Source organism: Rhinopithecus roxellana, chromosome 6, assembly GCF_007565055.1.
Source record: "Rhinopithecus roxellana isolate Shanxi Qingling chromosome 6, ASM756505v1, whole genome shotgun sequence".
In the NCBI taxonomy this organism is placed as follows: Eukaryota; Metazoa; Chordata; class Mammalia; order Primates; family Cercopithecidae; genus Rhinopithecus; species Rhinopithecus roxellana.
The window spans coordinates 74,392,290-74,410,684 of record NC_044554.1 but is presented as its reverse complement, the minus strand read 5'-3'; the positions used below and the strand labels follow the sequence as shown (position 1 = coordinate 74,410,684).

The window sequence follows — 18,395 nt, the reverse complement described above, 5'->3', positions numbered from 1 at the left end:
ATGCATAATAAGAACACACTATTTCTTAAATGCATGAAAAATTTTCTGACCGTTTAAAAGAACCTTGTTTAAATAGTTTTTTTGTGTGTGTTGAATGAATTGAAAAGTAGACATAATTATATCTGCTGTCAATTTAAATACATAAAGGTGAAAAAACATACTTGAAAAAGTCTTTTTACCCTGTACTTATGTAGAAACATGCGATGACAAGAAAATTTTATTCTAAAAGGAATGCATAGTAGGTCTCATGTAAAATAAAACAAGAAAGAAACCTTTAGGTGGCGGCCAAGAGCTATGATTATGAATTCCTTAGCCTGTTTTTATGAGAATTTATGATCTTGTTTGAAAGTGGTCATGTAAAACGGGCTATTTAAACCACAATAATTCAGTTCAAAGCAAACACAAGGACAAAATTAGGCCTGGGAAGGAACTAGATTTGAATGTTAATATCATCAAATAATTAATCAAATTTTAATTTTGATTTGATTTGACAGTTGGTATCTTGATTATGATTAGTAGTTAGAGACCCAGTTCTGGGAAGACAATGGTATTTGATATTGAGTTACAGGATTAATTATTCTTAGCACTTAAGTAATTGTTTTAATCTTCACATAAATCATCTTTAAACAAAATGGTAGCTTTTTAAGAACTCAAAGAGTGTTATAAAGATGTCAAAACTGTCCAGATGCTTATTGTGCAATTGAAAGCTCCATTCAAAGTTGACACAGGCCCCAGAAGAAAGGTCAATTATCTAACTCACTTTTGCAACATCTGGCAGAAACTATGACTTGTTGGAGTACCAGTGTGTTCTTCTTCTCCTTTTTTATTGCTCTCTGAAATGAAAGTTTATGATTATATCTGCCATGTGCCCCTTTCAGTTCTAGAAAAAAAGAACAGGATAAAATGTTTTTTAAAAGGCATTATGATTTTGTGATGACATGCACTCGTTTCAAGTCCTTGTTTGCTCTTTTCATCAGTATGCATTAATCTACTCAAAAAGTTTTAGGCATCACTATTAGATATTGTTTTAGAGTAATGTTTATGTAAAAATTTTCTCATTAACCATTAATTCTGTTAGCATTTAGATTCATGATACACTTTTTGATAAGGCTTTTGGGCAACACAGACTAAATTTGGTAGTTGCTTCTAATTAGTCAGGCCTTTTTTGAAGTGTTTCTAGTTCAATTCTTGTCACCTTAAGTAGTACACATTTAGCAATGGCTGTATACACACCCAGCGTCATAGAGGATCGAAAACAAAGTAAACGACAAACTCGCTACACAAGGAGTTGACAAGCTCTCTACATGCAGCAAGAGAACAGAAACAAACTAAAATAATATATTAAAAACCACACATTGGTGTTGAGTAATAAAAAATAAGAAAAGAGAAAGTGTGGGTTGATAGTAATAAAGAAAACCTCCATAGAGAAGATGAATAAACTAGTGAAGTTTCCCAATACATTAATGGGAAAATAAAGATTTTAATTCTTAAGAAACTCTAGTTCTGTTATTTAATGTCAATATTCCAAAATTGTACTTTCACAATATAGATGCCAGAGTAGCATGAAACAGCTCCTTTTCTAAATATTTTCCACCACATTAATCAATGAAGATGGTGACATCCTCTCTCCAAAAAACCTACTGAGTATGTTGCTGGATTACACAGCAAGTTGCCCACAGAATTATCTAGAAATTATTTCTGTCCTCTAGTAATTTACAATACAAAATTGTCTAGGAAGAAAATTAGGCTGAAAACTTAGAAGGTTGTATCTATGAAATTATGTGATAGAAATGTAATGTTTTCTATGTCGCCATGAATGGTTTTAAAACGATATTCCCAAGGTCAGGGATCAGGAGAGCCATCTCTAATCCTGAATCTTAGGGTATATATATATATAGTGACAAAATTGTGGTAAGGAGTCATTATTTCTGTGGAGGCTTTTTCCTTCTCTATGAAACCAAAGAGGAGAACCAGAAGATCTCTAAGTGTCCCCTCAACCCAAAAATGTTACATTTTATACTTTTACAGAGTAAAGCAAGACTTCATTCAACATTGTCAAAGCAGAAATTTTTTTTTCCATCTGGTGAGTAAACTCATGGCATAGTTGCAGTGGGAATTGCAAAATGAATCCCATGAAGCCCGACACATAGGTGAGAATGGCTCCCTAGCAATGCTCAACCTACATGATTGTGTGTGTTGGCTCTATAATCACAGCAATAAAAAAAGAAGATACAGAGTTTCTCTCAACTAAAATTTTGCATAATAGTGGTTAGTTTTTAAGTCAACTACACTGTCCCCCAGAAAACCTGGAGTCTTTAATCAAGGTCAAAACTGTTAAATGCAAAAACAGTAAACTAAGAAAAACACAAAGAACTGATTTTCTTGTAGGTAAAATTTACCAAGTCGGTAAGTGCTATGAAACCAGTATATATTATGGTGTGTCAATATTTTTTTCATAAACTACAAGACTGAACATTTATAAAAAATTCTAAAATAGTAGATGAGTGTGTCTTCTTAGCACTTAATAAATGTAACATGAATTAAAATTTAACTTCAAATATGCCAAAAGCATAAAGAATCTGCCACTATGCAAAAGGACTTAGTAAACATGTATATAGCCATGAAAAATTCAGATATTAGAATTTATATCTCTTTAGTTCAAAGCAATGCATTTAAATCTCAGTGGACCATTTACCTTCCCATGCAATCTACTACTGCACACTTTTGAAAATTAGATGAAAGTCAATAAAAGAAAGATGAACATCCAATTCCCAAAACTTAAAAAAAAAAAAATCAATTCAAAATGTATGCCTATTTGATGATAGGAGATTAGAGAAAACCTCCGTATTGTGAAAGCTTTCATTATTCTATTTTTCATATGTAATAAGCAGTATAAAATGATGGACATGTCTCCTGTCTCCAATATCACACAAAAATAAGTAAGAGAAAAAATTTTTCTGTTCCATCTCCCTGCAATAATCACTTCAGAAACCACAACTAATCTTAGGATATACCATTATTCTGCTGCTTGCTAGTGGACCATAAAATGTAAGAAAGTTATTTTTCTCTTGAGTGGCAGCAATTCAGCAGGATAGACTTGCCGATTTGAGTCTCACTCTTCACTACTTGATTGGGGTGAATGATGTCTGATGTAGACAAGTATGTGAGATGGCAGATCTCATTGATATTACTCCCTGTGAACCTACAAATGGGACAGATATTTATTTATTCATTTGTTTATTTATTTATTTATTTATTTTTAAAGGCAGTCTATTTAGAATGCTGTTAATTTCTAAGGTAACTTTTTCTTCACCTTTTACTATATTAAAGAAATACTTAAAATCGCTTTAATCTTAATCGTTTGCACGAAGTCAGTGGGACTGGGATTTAAACAACTAGGGAAATATAATACACAGAAGGACTGAGAAAAGAATGTCATCCAGAAACTACATATATATATATTTGTTTTAAAGTTGGAGCAAAATGCCGAACTTCTAACAGAGGGGCTGCAAAGAGAAGAAGAAAAGGTGGTCAGAATGAATATAAACTAAAGGTAAATAAGAAGAATGAAAGTCAGGACAATACAAAAATGGCTAAAGATTGACGTGGGAAGAGCGTAATGCACAAATGCACAAAAGTGAAGCTGGAGAAAAAAACGATGAAATGTAGAACAGGAACAGCAGCAGAGAATGGAAAAAAGGAGGTCAGAAAAGCACAAAGAAGGCTGAAGAACAGCAAACAAAGAAGTAGTATCAAATGGAAAGGGAGCAAGTGTCTAGATTATAAAGTGGGGGGAGAAAACATCAACAGCCGGGAGGGAGGGCGGCAGCAGAGTGAAGAGCCAGAGCCGCGGGAGGAGCCCAGTCATTTTGCTTTGTCTTCTACAAGTGGAGTTTATGCCACTTGACTGGAGCTTGCAAATGGATGTGAATTAGTTTACTGGCATTCAAAATCCTGCTGTAACGTTGTTAGGAATTTGGCATGGTAGTGTTAGCCTTAAGAAAGGCTATCAACTTTCCTCACATTAAACCAAAGCAGCTGAATTTACATCCTTTTGCAGCTTTCAAGCTTTTTTCAAATGGCATAATCTGGCAATAGCTAGGCTTGAAAAATTCTGGGCATTAAAATAAGCAAAAGAATCTGTTTTCATTAAAGATAATCTTATACTCATTTGCTCACATTCTTATTGCTTTAGTTTATAGTTATTTTTAAAAAATCAAGTTTACTTAAATTTAGATGGTTTTATGAAAATTCCAAAAATTCTTGAAATATGGAAATACAGATTGCAACTACAAGGACCAAACTGCTAAGATAAACCAGCAAATCACCATTAAAAAGGGCCCTTTGTCTAAATAGTTACTTTTTTGTGTGTGTGTGTGTGTGTTTTTTGAGACAGAGTCTCGCTTTGTAGCGCAGGCTGGAGTGCAGTGGCGCGATCTCAGCTCACTGCAAGCTCCGCCTCCCAGGTTCACGCCGTTCTCCTGCCTCAGTCTCCCAAGTAGCTGGGACTACAGGCACCCACCATCACGCCCGGCTAATTTTTTGTATTTTTAGTAGAGACAGGGTTTCACCGTGTTAGCCAGGATGGTCTCAATCTCCTGACCTCGTGATCCACCCGCCTCAGCCTCCTAAAGAGCTGGGATTACAGGCGTGAGCCACCGCGCCTGGCAGTACTTTTAAAATTGCTTTTGAGAAAAAAAAAAAAAAAGGTCTCCTTAAAGTTGCAAATAATGACACCGACACCAAGAATGATTTGTTACACAGCAGGTCAAAGTAAATCAGTAGTCTCTTAATTTTGAACTGGAACTAGAAACCTAGGTATATTTTCTGTTCTTCTGTTTTCTCCTCCTCCTTAATAGCCTCTGAGTGAACTATCTACTGAGTGAAGTTTTATGTCTTCAAGTTCAACCCTGATTAGGTGTTCACTTTTTTTTCTCCATGGGAACAAACACGTTACCATGGGAACTGGGCAGCACAAAATATAAACAGTACTGAAAGCTTTTAGGAAGAACCATGCTTATAGCACAATGTTAACTATACAATGCAAGTGCTAGCTAGGCATTCCAATACCTGGCATATTATGGCATCTCAAAAAGAATAACTTGATCCTGTGCCTTGTCGAATGTTGGAAAAATAAATAAAAGGAAACTATACTGTTTTCTCATTAGAGAAAGTGCAAAAGTTTGTTTTCATTAAAAAAGTTAAAACCCACAAAACATATTGTGGTGATTATTTGCATTGACTTAAAAGATACACTTAAGTTTCTCTATATGATGAGCGCTTTTTGCACACTGACATTATCTTACATACCATATCTGCTTTGACATATGCTGGGTCTTAAGTCAGGGAAAAAGAAGTAAGAAAGAACAAAGAGGTTAGGACTAAGGGTCTAAAAGTCGGGTGAGTCACCAGCATTCCAAATCATTACATCCAGGGTAGTGGAACTGCGTTTCTGGGCCAGGAATGATTTATCAGGGGTTGGAATGTGGTGGGGAGGATATAACAATAGGAATTGCAGGCAATGTTATGGCTTTAGTGCTAGGCAAGAGAAGGATAGGGCCCATTCAGTTGGAAGCAAAGATCCAGCCAGTGTCTAGGGAATGGAGTGTGAAGTTAAAGGCCAAATACTAGCCATGAGGCAGGGCCCCTGTTCAACAAGTGATGGTTTAGCTTAGGGTGTGGAGTGGAGGATGCCTACAAGGACAGACACCCAAAAGTGAAGTTCAGGTAACAGCATTGTTGGATAGCGGAGTGGCTGCAGCTTGCTGACACCCCACAGGTGATCTGCATACTGGGCCCTGGAATATATGGTTTACTCCAGACTCCAGTTAATGATTGTGGCTAAAGCTTTTAATATATTGCCTGGTTTCATTAACATTATTAACATTGACTCTGCGCATAGGTGGTAGTGGCAGCAACTGAAAACAGAAAGGAGACCTGATTTGCTAAAGATCAACCCACAATAAGACCTCCACATTTAATGTTTAACATTGTACACTTGTAGATAGAAGCATTTGCAATTCATTGGCAAAAGAAGAATGCCCATGCAGGCCACACATTTGGTTCCACGTTCCGAATAGTATGCTGTCTTGGCAATTATTGCATGTTACCTTTAGGTGAGAAAATGTCTGATGTGACATCAGTCTCTCTGATAAAAGCAATGAAATAAACTTCAGTAAAAGAGCTAACCTTTTTTTAAAAATGTTCTTAGGTGCCATCTCCTTACCTTGTATTTTTCAGAGTCCTTCAGTGGCTGTTTGGCAGAGGCGCAAAGCTATTGCAGGGAAACAATTTGAACTAAACGATGTGGTTCATGAAGTCTGAGATCAGCAGACTGGCAACTCTTCAGCTTTCAAAAATAATGTGGTCATGATGTGTGTGTCTCATTGCACTTCTGGGTTATGGTTCATTTAATTTTATGGAACAAAATAGGTTTCCATGTAAAACAGCATTTTCACCTATAAATTAGGAGCAAATAAAACAAAATTAATTTTGATGTAAAAATCTAGTTTCCACTGTAACCCACATGTAAATTCCCCATGTTATAATTAGAGAAATGCTCTTACTAATATAAGACAAAAGATATGAAAAAATGGCAATTAATTGCCATTTTAAAAGGAAGTAGAAATTCAAAAGAGGAAGATGTGAGGTTTAACAAAACGTTAGAATTAAAAATGACACCGACAAACTAAGAAAGAAGGACAGTAAGCTGATATTTTTATTTTATTTTTACACTATAGAATATGATGCAATGTGTAATGTCCCTCTTATGATTCTGAAGTTGAAATAAAACTAAACCAATGTGTTGGAGTCTCTCCTCATGACCCTGTTCATAGCAGTCAGGTAACTTAGTTCCCCCTTTCTAAGCACATTTAAATGTAAGTTACTTAAACATAAAGATTGCTCTTAAGAGTTATTTAAATGTAAAGGTTGCTCTTAAGAAAATACCACCTCAGTGGTAAATGGGTACTTATCTGACAAAATACATTGTGTTATTATTTCACTTTATTAACTTGTGACTAAAGAGAATGTTTGCCATTTCTAATATGGGAGGCACAATACAGGGTCTGATCTCAGCACTTGGAGTACAGAACAGAGCACAGCATAGCGGATGAGAGTGGTAGTTCAATGAATAATGAGTATGTAGTACATTAGAAGTAGATATGAAATGCTGCGAAAGATAAACAACGCTGAACACTAAATAAAATGGTAAGAATTAATGTATATTATTACAATAGGGAAAAGAGTGCAATGTGAACTAAGCTCAACTTTGACCTGTACAGAGGTGATTAGGTATTTTCATGGGAGAATGAAGGATCAGGGAGAAGGGTGTGTGGGGACTCCATAGAGTTTTTCAGGAAAATGAAAAATTATAAAAATCCGGAAAAGAGGTTAGTCCACGTGAAACCCATCTAGTTTTGTTCACTGCTGTTTACTGAAATTCGGCCCCTCCCCTCCCGCAGAGACTGGAAACCAGGATCCTGGTCTTCAGGTGTTGGTTGGAACAACAGGAAGCTCTTTTGGCAGCCTTGAGTGTTATCAGGCTTGCACTTTAAGTGGGGGGTAGGCTCATCCTAAGTAAACAATGTTGAGCTGTTAGAAACTGTCCTAGTGTTTGTTCAACCTAGAAAGGTAAGCTTGAGGCCTAGTCAACGAGAACTCAGAGGAGCCTGACTAGCGCCTTTGCTCATACTAAGGAGAAAGGTGCGTGGGTGGGGTCTCTGAAAACTTCACATCTAAAACCTCTTCAGAGGCCTAATATGTTTCTCAGTAGACACGATGGAGAACTCCTAGGGCCAAATGATATGTCCTTTAGCAGGAATAGAGTTGTAAATATGACTTGTGGAGTGGCAGGAAATCAGATCAAAAGGGAATTGGGAGTAAGATCACAGAGGCTACTGAGTTTGAATTGTATACCATAGTCCAGTGCTTCCCAAAGTGTAGGACTCATTTACAGAAAACATTTTGGTTGTATAAGGATGAAGCGTGAAATCATATTGTCACATGATTTTAAAATTTTTTCAATTATCTGTTACCCCTTCTCATTAACTTAAGGAGAAAGGCTTAGGTTGATGCTAATCTGTGTCTTAAATAGTATTTTTTTTTCTTTTTTTGAGATGGAGTTTCACTCTTGTCACCCAGGCTGGAGTGTAGTGGTGCAATCTCAGCTCACTGCAACCTCCGCACCTCCGGGTTCAGGCGATTCTCCTGCCTCAGACTCCGGAGCAGCTGGGATTACAGGCACCCGCCACCACGCCTGGCTAAGTTTTTGTATTTTTAGTAGAGACGGGGTTTTGCCATGTTAGGCAGGCTGGTCTCGAGCTCCTGACCTCAGGTGATCCATTTGCCTCGGCTTCCCAAAGTGCTGGGATTACAGGTGTGAGCCACTGCGCCTGGCCTTAACTGGTATTTTCTAATCAGTCTTTCTAACAAAGACAGAGTGAATTTCTGCCAACATTTAATGATGTAGTTTCATTTTCGTTAATTAAAAAATAGATTTCTTTTATAGAACTAATAGTCATTTTCCCTTTTAGTAAGTAATATGAAGTTTTCTTTCCAAATATATTTACTTAAGTGAAACACAATGAGTCTGTTTAAAGACAAAGATTACATGTGGCAGCAGGAGGAAGAGTTGGGATGACTGCCTTCTTTCTGGGCTGCTCAAAGAGGGGAGTGGTGGTGTCACTAAGGCAGGAATTACAGAAAAAAGGCCAGAACAAAGGAAAAGAAAATAAAAACCAAGAATAAGAAATGCCTTGCCTATTATTACTGGATGTGCAACAAAGTTTATTTAAACCAAGGTCCCGTAACTTCAAGGACATACCCAACACGCCCTCACATTCTCTCTGATGCAGCCAATAAAAGCATGCCATAAAACAACCTTATCGTTTCTACAACCTGCCTTCTCACAGCCTGCCATCACCCTCAAAATGCTGGGTGACTTTTTGTTCCACCAGGCATTAACCCTAGGTTACATCCTTGGTTCTTATGTAATTTGGTCTCGACCACAAACTTAGAGCTTCCTTTGGTCTTTATTTTACTGCTTTCACTTCGGGGAACAACTGAAATGCTGTATTCAGCCAAGCTTTTGGATCCTTAGGTCAAAGATCCTGGCACCCATGCTCCTCCAGTAACAGGCAGGCTTGTGTATGTACTTACTCTCTCTCTCTCTCTCTCTCTCTCTCTCTTTTCCCCATTCCCCCTCTCTCTCTTAGAGGATAATCCTCCATTTGCATGGGGGATTATTAGTGTGTCCTTGAAATATATTGCTTTTTGTGTATCATGCATTAAGATATCAGATGTCAGGAATGCAAAGGCTTTTTTTCTTCTTTGGATATCAGCCAGTCATTCTTTTTGGAGTAATTTAAAGCAAATTCCTCTGTTGGAGCAAGACCTTCAACTTTTTTTTTCTTTTTGAAGCAGATCTCTGTGCCTTTTGAACTTCTTTCTGAGCTTCATATCTGAAGCTATTCTCTCTGTCTTCTGAGATGTTGTACCTTATAATATAAAAATGCGTGCTGTGGGCTGGGCATGGTGGCTCACGCCTATAATTCTAATACTTTGGGAGGTCAAGGCAGGTGGATCACCTGAGGTCAGGAGTTTGAGACCAGCCTGACCAACATGGTGAAACCCCGTTTCTACTAAAAGTACAAAAAACTAGTCAGGTGTGGTGGCAGGTGCCTGTAATCCCAGCTACTTGGGAGGATGAGGCAGGAGAACCGCTTGAACCCAGGGGTCAGAGGTTTCAGTGAGCCCAGATCATGCCACTTCACTCCAGCCTGGGTAAAAGAGCAAAACACCGTCATATATATATGACGAGAGAGGGCTTAGGAACAGAGAGAGAGAGAGAGAGTATTGGACATTAGCTCCTCAAAAATGGCTTTTTCCTGCTGAATGTTCATGGTGAGGTCAGTCTGACCTTTAATAATTTCAGTTGACCCCTCCAAACTGAGTCTTAAATTGTCTAAATTTTTAAGTACAAAATTAGTATAGTTGTATTTTTATTAATCATACCTTATCTGTAATCAAAGAAAGTACATCATTATTTCTTTTCAACAATTTGAAAAATTTTGTGGAATTTGGAGGTATGGTGTTGTAATAGATGCACATTTTTAAGTAAGTAAAGTTTAAAATTTTTATATAAAACTTATATGTGTAATTAAACCCAAGAATAGATGTTCCTTTCTGTTAATAGTCTATTTTTCTATTATGGGTTTACTTTTATTGAAATTTTGACAGAGATACTTCAGAATTAAAGATCTGAAAATGAATTACATTTATAAAAATACACAAGTTCATACTTCCTATATTACATATAAAAAGATAAAAGATATTTTTGTCATGGGATATTTTATGTTAACTTTAAGACTTCCATTTTTTAAAAAAGATGAGTCATTTCCTCTGTCTGGGAGATGACTGTGAGTGGTAAAAGTCTGGGTACATATGTTAAGGTCACAGAACTTGGTTAGAGCACAGAATCCATGTTCAGTTTCGAATTTCATCTTGACTTTGAAATAAAGCAATGGTGTTAGATAAAGAAATGAAGGAATGATTTGGCTAAGGTAGACCTTTGACTGTATCACCAGTTACTGTCTCCTGTAGAAATAGGTGATATCCTAAGCCTTGGACTTTGAAATTTTCATTCTTAGGTCTATAGTGAACCTAAATGCTTACCAAGACAAACACTTCTTGCTTAACTTTTGATTAACTTGCACATGAAAGGACATGAATTTATATTGAAGAGTGATGTCATAGCTGTAACAAAAGGGATTAAAAAAGAAAAATCTTTTTTTTTTTTTTTGAAACGTACTTTCACTTGTCGCCCAGGCTGGAGCGCAGTGGTGCGATCTTGGCTCACTATAACCTCCACCTCCTGGGTTCAAGCAATTCTCCTGCCTCAGCCTCCTGAGCAGCTGGGACTACAGGTGTGTGCCACCACACCTGGCTATTTTTTTATTTTTAGTAGAGATGGGGTTTCACCATGTTGGCCAGGCTGATCTCGAACTCCTGATATGCCAGCCTCGGCTTCCCAAAGTGCTAGGATTACAGGCGTGAGCCACCACGCCCAGCCTATGCTAGTCTTTAGCTCAGAATTTTAGCGGAATAAAAGTGGACTCTAAAAAAAAAAAAAAAAAAAAAAAAAAGTGGACTCTACTACCTTACTTAATAGCTGTTACTCAGTCTCTTTCAGCCTTGGGATTCACCTGTGTAAAAAAGAGGTGATAAAACTTTATGTATTTGCTGTGAAAACTAAATTAAAAAGCATATTAAATGTGGTAGTATTTGTAAAATGCCTAGGGGGTCATCTAGCATGTAGTTATTGTTTGTTCCTAAACCCTCAACTCGTTCCTTCATTTTTTCTTCCTTGGAAGACAAAAAGCGTATTCTTCGCCTCCATGTAATCCATTTCCTGATGAAAGATGATGTATTTGCTCTATGAAGATGAGTGATAGGTAATAACGGAAGGTGATGGATAATGGCAAATACCAGAGAGATTATGATCTGGGCAAAATATTGTACCTTAGTAAGCAAAGTTGCTTTCTGCATTCACATTTATTACACGCATAATAAGATACAGCAGTTTTATTTGCATAGTAGATGGAGAACAGAATTTATTTAGAAAGCTTTTGATAAACCTCTTAGGTGAAGTAAGTGCTTGCAGGTATAGTGTTGGCCTCACCAAGGGTTCAGTAATTGTTTTGTGTGTGTGTGTGTGTGTGTGTGTGTGTGTGTGTGTGTGTGCATGTGTGTATGTGCGTGTGCCATTCAGATGAGATTGTTCATACACATGGGAGCAGAGGAAGACAGAGTTAAGAGATGAGAGGGCTGAGAATGGGTACAAAGAAGAGGCCACAGGACTCGAAAGAAAGCTATTGATATGGTTTGGATGTTTTTTCCTCTCCAAGTCTCATGTTAAATGTAATCTCCAGTGTCGGAGGTGGGGCTTGGGGTGTGTGGGTCATAGGGTTGGATATCTCATAAATAGCTTGGTGCCCTCCCCACAATAATGAGTGAGTTCTCACCGAGTTCCCATGAGATTCCGTTATTTAAAAGAGCCTGGCACCTCCTCCCTTTCTCTCTTGCTCCCTCTCCTCCCACATGGCACACTGGCTCCCCTTTGCCTTCTGCCATGACTAGAAGTTTCCTGGGCCTCTCACCAGAATCAGATCCTGGTACTATACTTCATGTACACCCTGCAGAACTGTGAGCCAAATACATGTCTTTTCTTTATAACACCCTACCTCAGGTATTCCTTTACAGCAATGCAAATGGACTAACACAGCTGTTCTATGGATAACGTTAATTTCCCATGATCACTGAAGTTACTAGACTGACAGAATATTTGTTGTAAGTTTTTGTGGATACCAGCAAAGTTATAGTTTCATGTCTAGATGCATGCCAGGCTAACAGATGGCACAGATCTAAGAAAGGAAGCAATGGGGGACCCCACAAGCAAACCCTCAGACATTTACAGGCTTCATAGAGAGGAACTGGAGCATCAAACTCAAACTGATGGTTTGAGTGACACTCATGTATATCTCTGAGGGTGAAGGTCTCTGGTGACATTTGCTTTACATATACGACCACATGGCATCATTATGTAGTTTATGTTCTTCCGTGTATGACAGTAATCAGTGTAACATCCTCACTAGAATAATTTTGAAATCGGAATGTTTAGTATTTAAATTTTTCATAGTAAATAACTTTCTCATACATTAAATAAATAAAGCAAAATCATTTAATAAAGTTCTAACTCTGAGTTATGTTACAGGTCAAATTGTATTTACCTATTGTGACAACAGTGGAGATTCCACCCTGGTCCCTTGTTACCCACATTTTAGCAATATTTATTCTTTGGTGTAATCATAAAAAGTCAGTTCTATATACTGACATATCTTGACTCACAAAAGATTTTTCAAGATTCACATATATACCTGTAAAAACAAAGATATTCAAATGACTAACAAACCTGTTAAATGCCAAAAATAAATAAGGGGGTGGAATGAGAAAACACTGTGGCAGGAGGTGACTTTTGGAAAAAAACAATGAAATGGTTGACTTTTGATGTTGTGGCTGATGGTAATTGATTTGATATGTTGTTAAAGATATTTGACTATTTTTTAAATAAATGTGCATTTTATATATATTTAAATCAATCAAAAGAACCCTAGAGGTGTTCAATTCTTACTCTGAATCTTAACTGTTCCATGCGGCAGCAGCATAATTTTTAACCTTAAGGAAAATGCAGAAAATGGTACCTTTTCATTCTCACTGCCACCAACCCAGTTCAGGCTGGGAACGTTTGCATTTCTCTGAGCGCCTACAACTGTTCTCTCTGTTTGTGATATTTCTCTCCTCCAACATATTTTCTACAACTCTGTGAATGATGTTTGTAAAATTGTGCACTCCATTGCTATCAGGTTTAAGACAAAACTCCTCACGAGGTTTACAAGGCCCCTTGTTCATCAATCTCCTTCGTTTACCCTTACAGATATATTATATTTGCAGTGCATCACACTTGTGCTATGGATGCTTCTCACCTTTGGGCTTTTATGTTAGCTGTTTGAACCTTTCTTCTCCATCTTGCCATCTCTTCCCTCCCTTTTTTTTAGTCCCAGTTTATAAATCTCTTCCTTCAAGAAACTGCTCTTTGTCCTCAAGAGAGTTATTAATGGTTTACCTTTATTTAGCATTATAGAGGGACTACAGAAGTCTTAATTGAAGAGGGAACATGTAAGTCTTGAAAGCCTGAAAGGACAGGCTGCTGAAGCACAGAAGAGGGGGTTCAGGCAGAAGAAATGACCATAAGGAGGAAGTGTGAAGGGAAAGGGGAGTCAAAAGAACAGATAACAGTTGGTAGAGTGTATGACATTAGAAAGGGGTTGAGGGTGAGAATTGTTGAGAATAATGAATGTCAGACTGTGATGAATGCAGAGGTTTTAGTGCCTAGTCAGGAAGTTACAACTTATATGGGCTGTAGAGCATCATTAACAAAAAGGTGAAATTTGCATCTCATAGGGCAACATGGTCAGCCCTGTTTTAGAAAGAGGGGTGGATATGTGTGTGTGCGTGTGTGTATAAATATATATATGTGTGTGTGCTTGTGTATATTACCTGTGTGTTTGTGTATATATACATACTTGTGTATATATGTATATGTGTATATGTACATATGTGTATATCATATGTGTACACATATACACACGTATGTATATATACATATATACTTGTGTATATATAAACTATATATGTGTGTGTATATATATGTGTGTGTATATATATAAAAGAAGCTAAGAACAGTGGCTGAGAGACAAGGTTTTGAGTTGGGCCATGAGCTGGAACATTTGGAGAGAATGGGAGAGAGAGAAAAAAAATCAGTCACAGTCTTAAAAGTGAGATAACAAAATAACAATATGTAGCAGTATAGAAAATACTCATATGAAAAGTACTGGTGACAAGTGCTTATAGGATTTTAAGCAAATGTATATATTTTCGATGATAGTATATTTGTTCAGGTTCTGGCTGAAACATTCATCTGAAATTGTTCAAATGAAGAGACATTGATGCAGTGGTTCTCAGTCTTGGCTGTACATTGGAAATGCTTGGGGAGCTTTGAAAAATATACATCCCTGTGTTCTACCCTCAGAGGTTCTGCATTAGTTGATCTGGTTTGTGACCTGGTTGTTGGGATTTCTTAAAAGCTTCCCAGCTATTTCTAATATGCAGCTTGAGTAGAGAACCCAGGTTCAATCTCTGAGGTGAGAATGAAAGGACTGCTTTCAGAAGCATGGGCAGTGCTAGGAATTAAAGGATGGTAAGACACAAGAGACTAGCTACAGGGGGAAATAACACTATCCTTATGATCAAAGAATGAGAGACACTAGACTGACCTAGTGAAAGCTGGACCAGAGGAGAAGGGGCTATTCTACCTGAGCTATAGTATGGGAGTGGGGTATGCTTCTATTTCCTGCTTTCAGAGCTGAAGCAGGATGTATGAGGGTTCTCCAGAGAAATAGACCTAATCGAATATGTGTGTGCATGTGCATGTGTGTGTGTGTGTGTATGTGTGTGAATTTTTTAAGAAATTTGCTCATGCGATGGTGGAGGCTGGCAAGTTCAAAATCTGCAGAGTGGCCTACAGGCTGGAGACCTAGGAAGAGCTGATGCTGTAGTTCATGTCTGAAATGTGAAGGCAATTTGTTGCCAGTATTCCCTCCTGTTCTGGGGCAAGTTAGTCTTTTATTCTACTCAGGCTTTAAATTGATTGCATGAAACCCACTCATATTATGGAGGACAATCTGTTTTACTCAAAGTTCAGCAATGTAAATGTTAAATCTCATCTGAAAACATTGCCATAGGAACATCCAGAATAATCTTTGACCACATATCTGGGCAGTGCGGCCCAGCAAAGTTGACATATAAAATTAATTGTCACATAAGGAGGGAGAGGAGAAGAAATAGTCCATCTCCCTTTTCTTCTTTCTCCCCTTCCTTTGGCCAACTGCCCAGGACAGAACTGAATGAAGAATGAGTACAGAATCTGAGGGGCAAATTGAAGATGTCCTGCACATACTTCTAACTCATTCGTCATAGGCTTGATTATTATTTTGAAAATACCTTTTCTATTGTTAAAATTCTCATTTGGTTAGGTTGAGCAATATTATGACAGACTCTTGAATTTATTTTTTAAAATTATGCTTATGACCTAGTAGTTTCTAAAATGATTTTCTAATGATCTTTGCTGAGATGGTTTCCCTTTAGACTAGAATAACAACAATGTTTGTGTCATCAATGCAAATGCAGTTTTTGCTAACCAATAAGAACACTGCTAAAATTTATTTTCAGCTTAAAAGATAATACTGTTCTATTTAATTTTGTGTTAGATGGTCACCAGGAAGCCATGGTGACCATGAAGACTTCCTGCTGTTTCTTAACTTCTAGTCCATGCCCATTGGCTCCAGGCTTCAGGGGAGTGAACAGTTGTTACAGTTAGCAACAGGCAGTATAGTAAGTATGACTAAATGTGGAGATTCTATTCTGACCACTTATCCCTCAGTGGGACCTGTGGGAATCCTATAGATGCTCATGAGAAACCCGTGGTTGATTAGTGGGATTGTGAGGAATGCTTGCTTCCATCTCTTTCCCCACAGGAGTTAGCTGAAATTCCCCAGTAGCCTCATAACACAAAGGTAGCCCCTTTCAATTCTAAGAGGGAAGAAATAGGGATTTTCCAGGGGAAAAAAGAATCCCCTGTCTCTTCTACACCATTGTTCAAAATCATAAACAGAGGGACAAAATTACTCAGGTTAGGACATGTATTTTGTACTTTACACCAGAACACATACCCTGCCATTTCAGAAACTACATCCAGGTAGGTCCATTTTTATCAGTTTTGTGCATTAATTTCATTCTTACCAAACAGATTATAGTGCTTTAAAAATGTTCTTCAGAAAGATTTCTTTTTCATAGGTGTCTCTGGTAATATTTGTTTCTTCCTTTTCACGTCTTGCCACTTCTCCCAACTTCAAAATCTAAGTTGGGAGAGCAAATACTTTGGTTAGCACAGACAATATTGCCAGACAAGGAAAATCATTTCTGCCAATGGAAGTTTATGAAACCCATAGGGGAAGCATACTTCTATTATGTTTCAGATGGAGAGTCATCAAATAGCATAATCTATAGGAAAGAATATAGAAAATGAAAATTGTTAGCAATTTTCAATATCAATTCATCAACGTATATATTAGGGCATATTTTGGTACCACTGAAAAAAAGACTTAAAGTTGTATAAATGTATGGAGCAAACAGTAGGACAATGGTCATACATAATATTTTATCTCCACTTTAAAAAAGTATTTTATGAAAATCTTATTCTCATTCTAGCATCTTTGTATTTATTACAGGTATAAGAAGCTATTAAAGACCCTTACAAAGGCTTATTTGGGCACGAGAGGATTCGGGAAAGATGGCAGAATAGAAAGCACCAGGCATCCATCTCCCCAGCCAGGCATCTACAGTGGCAGAATCTGTTCGATGTAACGATTTTGGAAATCTGGAGTCTACTGAAGGTTTGCAACTTCCAGGGGAAGACATGGATGGTAAATTATGGTTAACTTCAGTCAATGTCAGCTTTTAGCTTGACAGCAGCCACCCACCTCATACCCCCAGATTTGTGGCAGACAACTGTGCATGTGTTCTTGGAACAGCTTACACAGAACTTGCAGGAACCAAGGTGGGCAATAAAGATCCTATCCTCCAGTACTGGAGATCTGTGTTCTAATCACTGACAGCTGCCTCTGATTATGGAAGTACAAACACTGGAGATGGGCATCTGTTACTGTTGCACTTCCCTGAATTGTTGGAAGCCCTTTTCCCTTCAGATGAAGTGACCTCCAGGAGATTTAAAGGGTCAGTATCCTGTTCCCCATTCATTGTTCTCTTTTTTTCCCTTTTGAGAGCCAGAAATTAAAAAAATAAAAACTAGGATATTCAAAGGCAATTGCATATATGTGGAAAATTAGAGAGTCACCATAATGCGAGGGACAGGTGGAGGCTCAGAAAAGACCTTGTTTACACATGAGGCTTATCCTCAGCACAGTAACAGCCTACAACAATCAAATCAAATCAAAACAAAACAAAAATCCCTAAGAAACTCTGAGGAAGGGAAATAATCTGATTTCCAGAATTACCACACTACTAGACTTAAATGTCCAGTTTAAAAAAATCATAAGACAAACTAAGAAACAGGAAAGTATGTTTCATTCGGAGGAAAACAGAACTGATGGCAGATCTACCATACAAAACCTTTTTAAAAACAGTTGTCTTAAAGATGCTCAAATAACTAAAGAAAAACCTGGAAAAGCCAAGAAAGTTGATGTATGAACAAAGTGGAAATATAAAGAGAAAGAAAATCTAAAAAGAAACTAAAGAGAAAGTCTGAAGCAAAAAAGTACAATACAATAGTCCCCTAGTTATCTGCAGCTTTCTTTTCCACAGTTTCAATTACTTCCATCAACCATGGTCCAAAAATATTAAATGAAAAATTCCAAAAATAAAAAGCTTACAAGTTTTAAATTGCATTCTGTTCTGAGTATGTTGGTGAACTCCATTCTGCCCAGGATATAAATCATCCCTTTTTCTAGTGTATCCACAGTATACTCTACCTGTGGTGAGTCACTTAGTAGCCATCTCTGTTATCAGATTGACCATTGCTATATCACAATGGTTGTGTTCAAGTAACCCTTATCTTACTTAGTAATGGACCCAAAGTGCAAGAGTAGTGAAACTGGCAATTCAGATATACCAGAGAGAAACTGTAAAGTGCTTTCTTTAAGTGAAAAGGTGAAAGAAAGTTCTTGGCTTAATTAAGAAAGAAAAAAAGATTGTATGCTGAG

The 18,395-nt window shown here is 37.4% G+C and overlaps 1 long non-coding RNA gene across 1 annotated transcript; it reads right to left on the bottom strand.

Moving 5' to 3' along the window:
* Window positions 1–204: 204 nt before the first annotated feature.
* LOC104658642 lies at window positions 205–18,104 on the bottom strand. Its single transcript, XR_747455.1, has 5 exons — window positions 18,066–18,104; window positions 16,417–16,532; window positions 11,159–11,204; window positions 6,227–6,458; window positions 205–880 (listed from the first exon to the last, which is right to left on the bottom strand). It is a non-coding gene; the product is annotated as an uncharacterized LOC104658642 (long non-coding RNA).
* Between the last annotated feature and the right edge of the window lie 291 nt (window positions 18,105–18,395).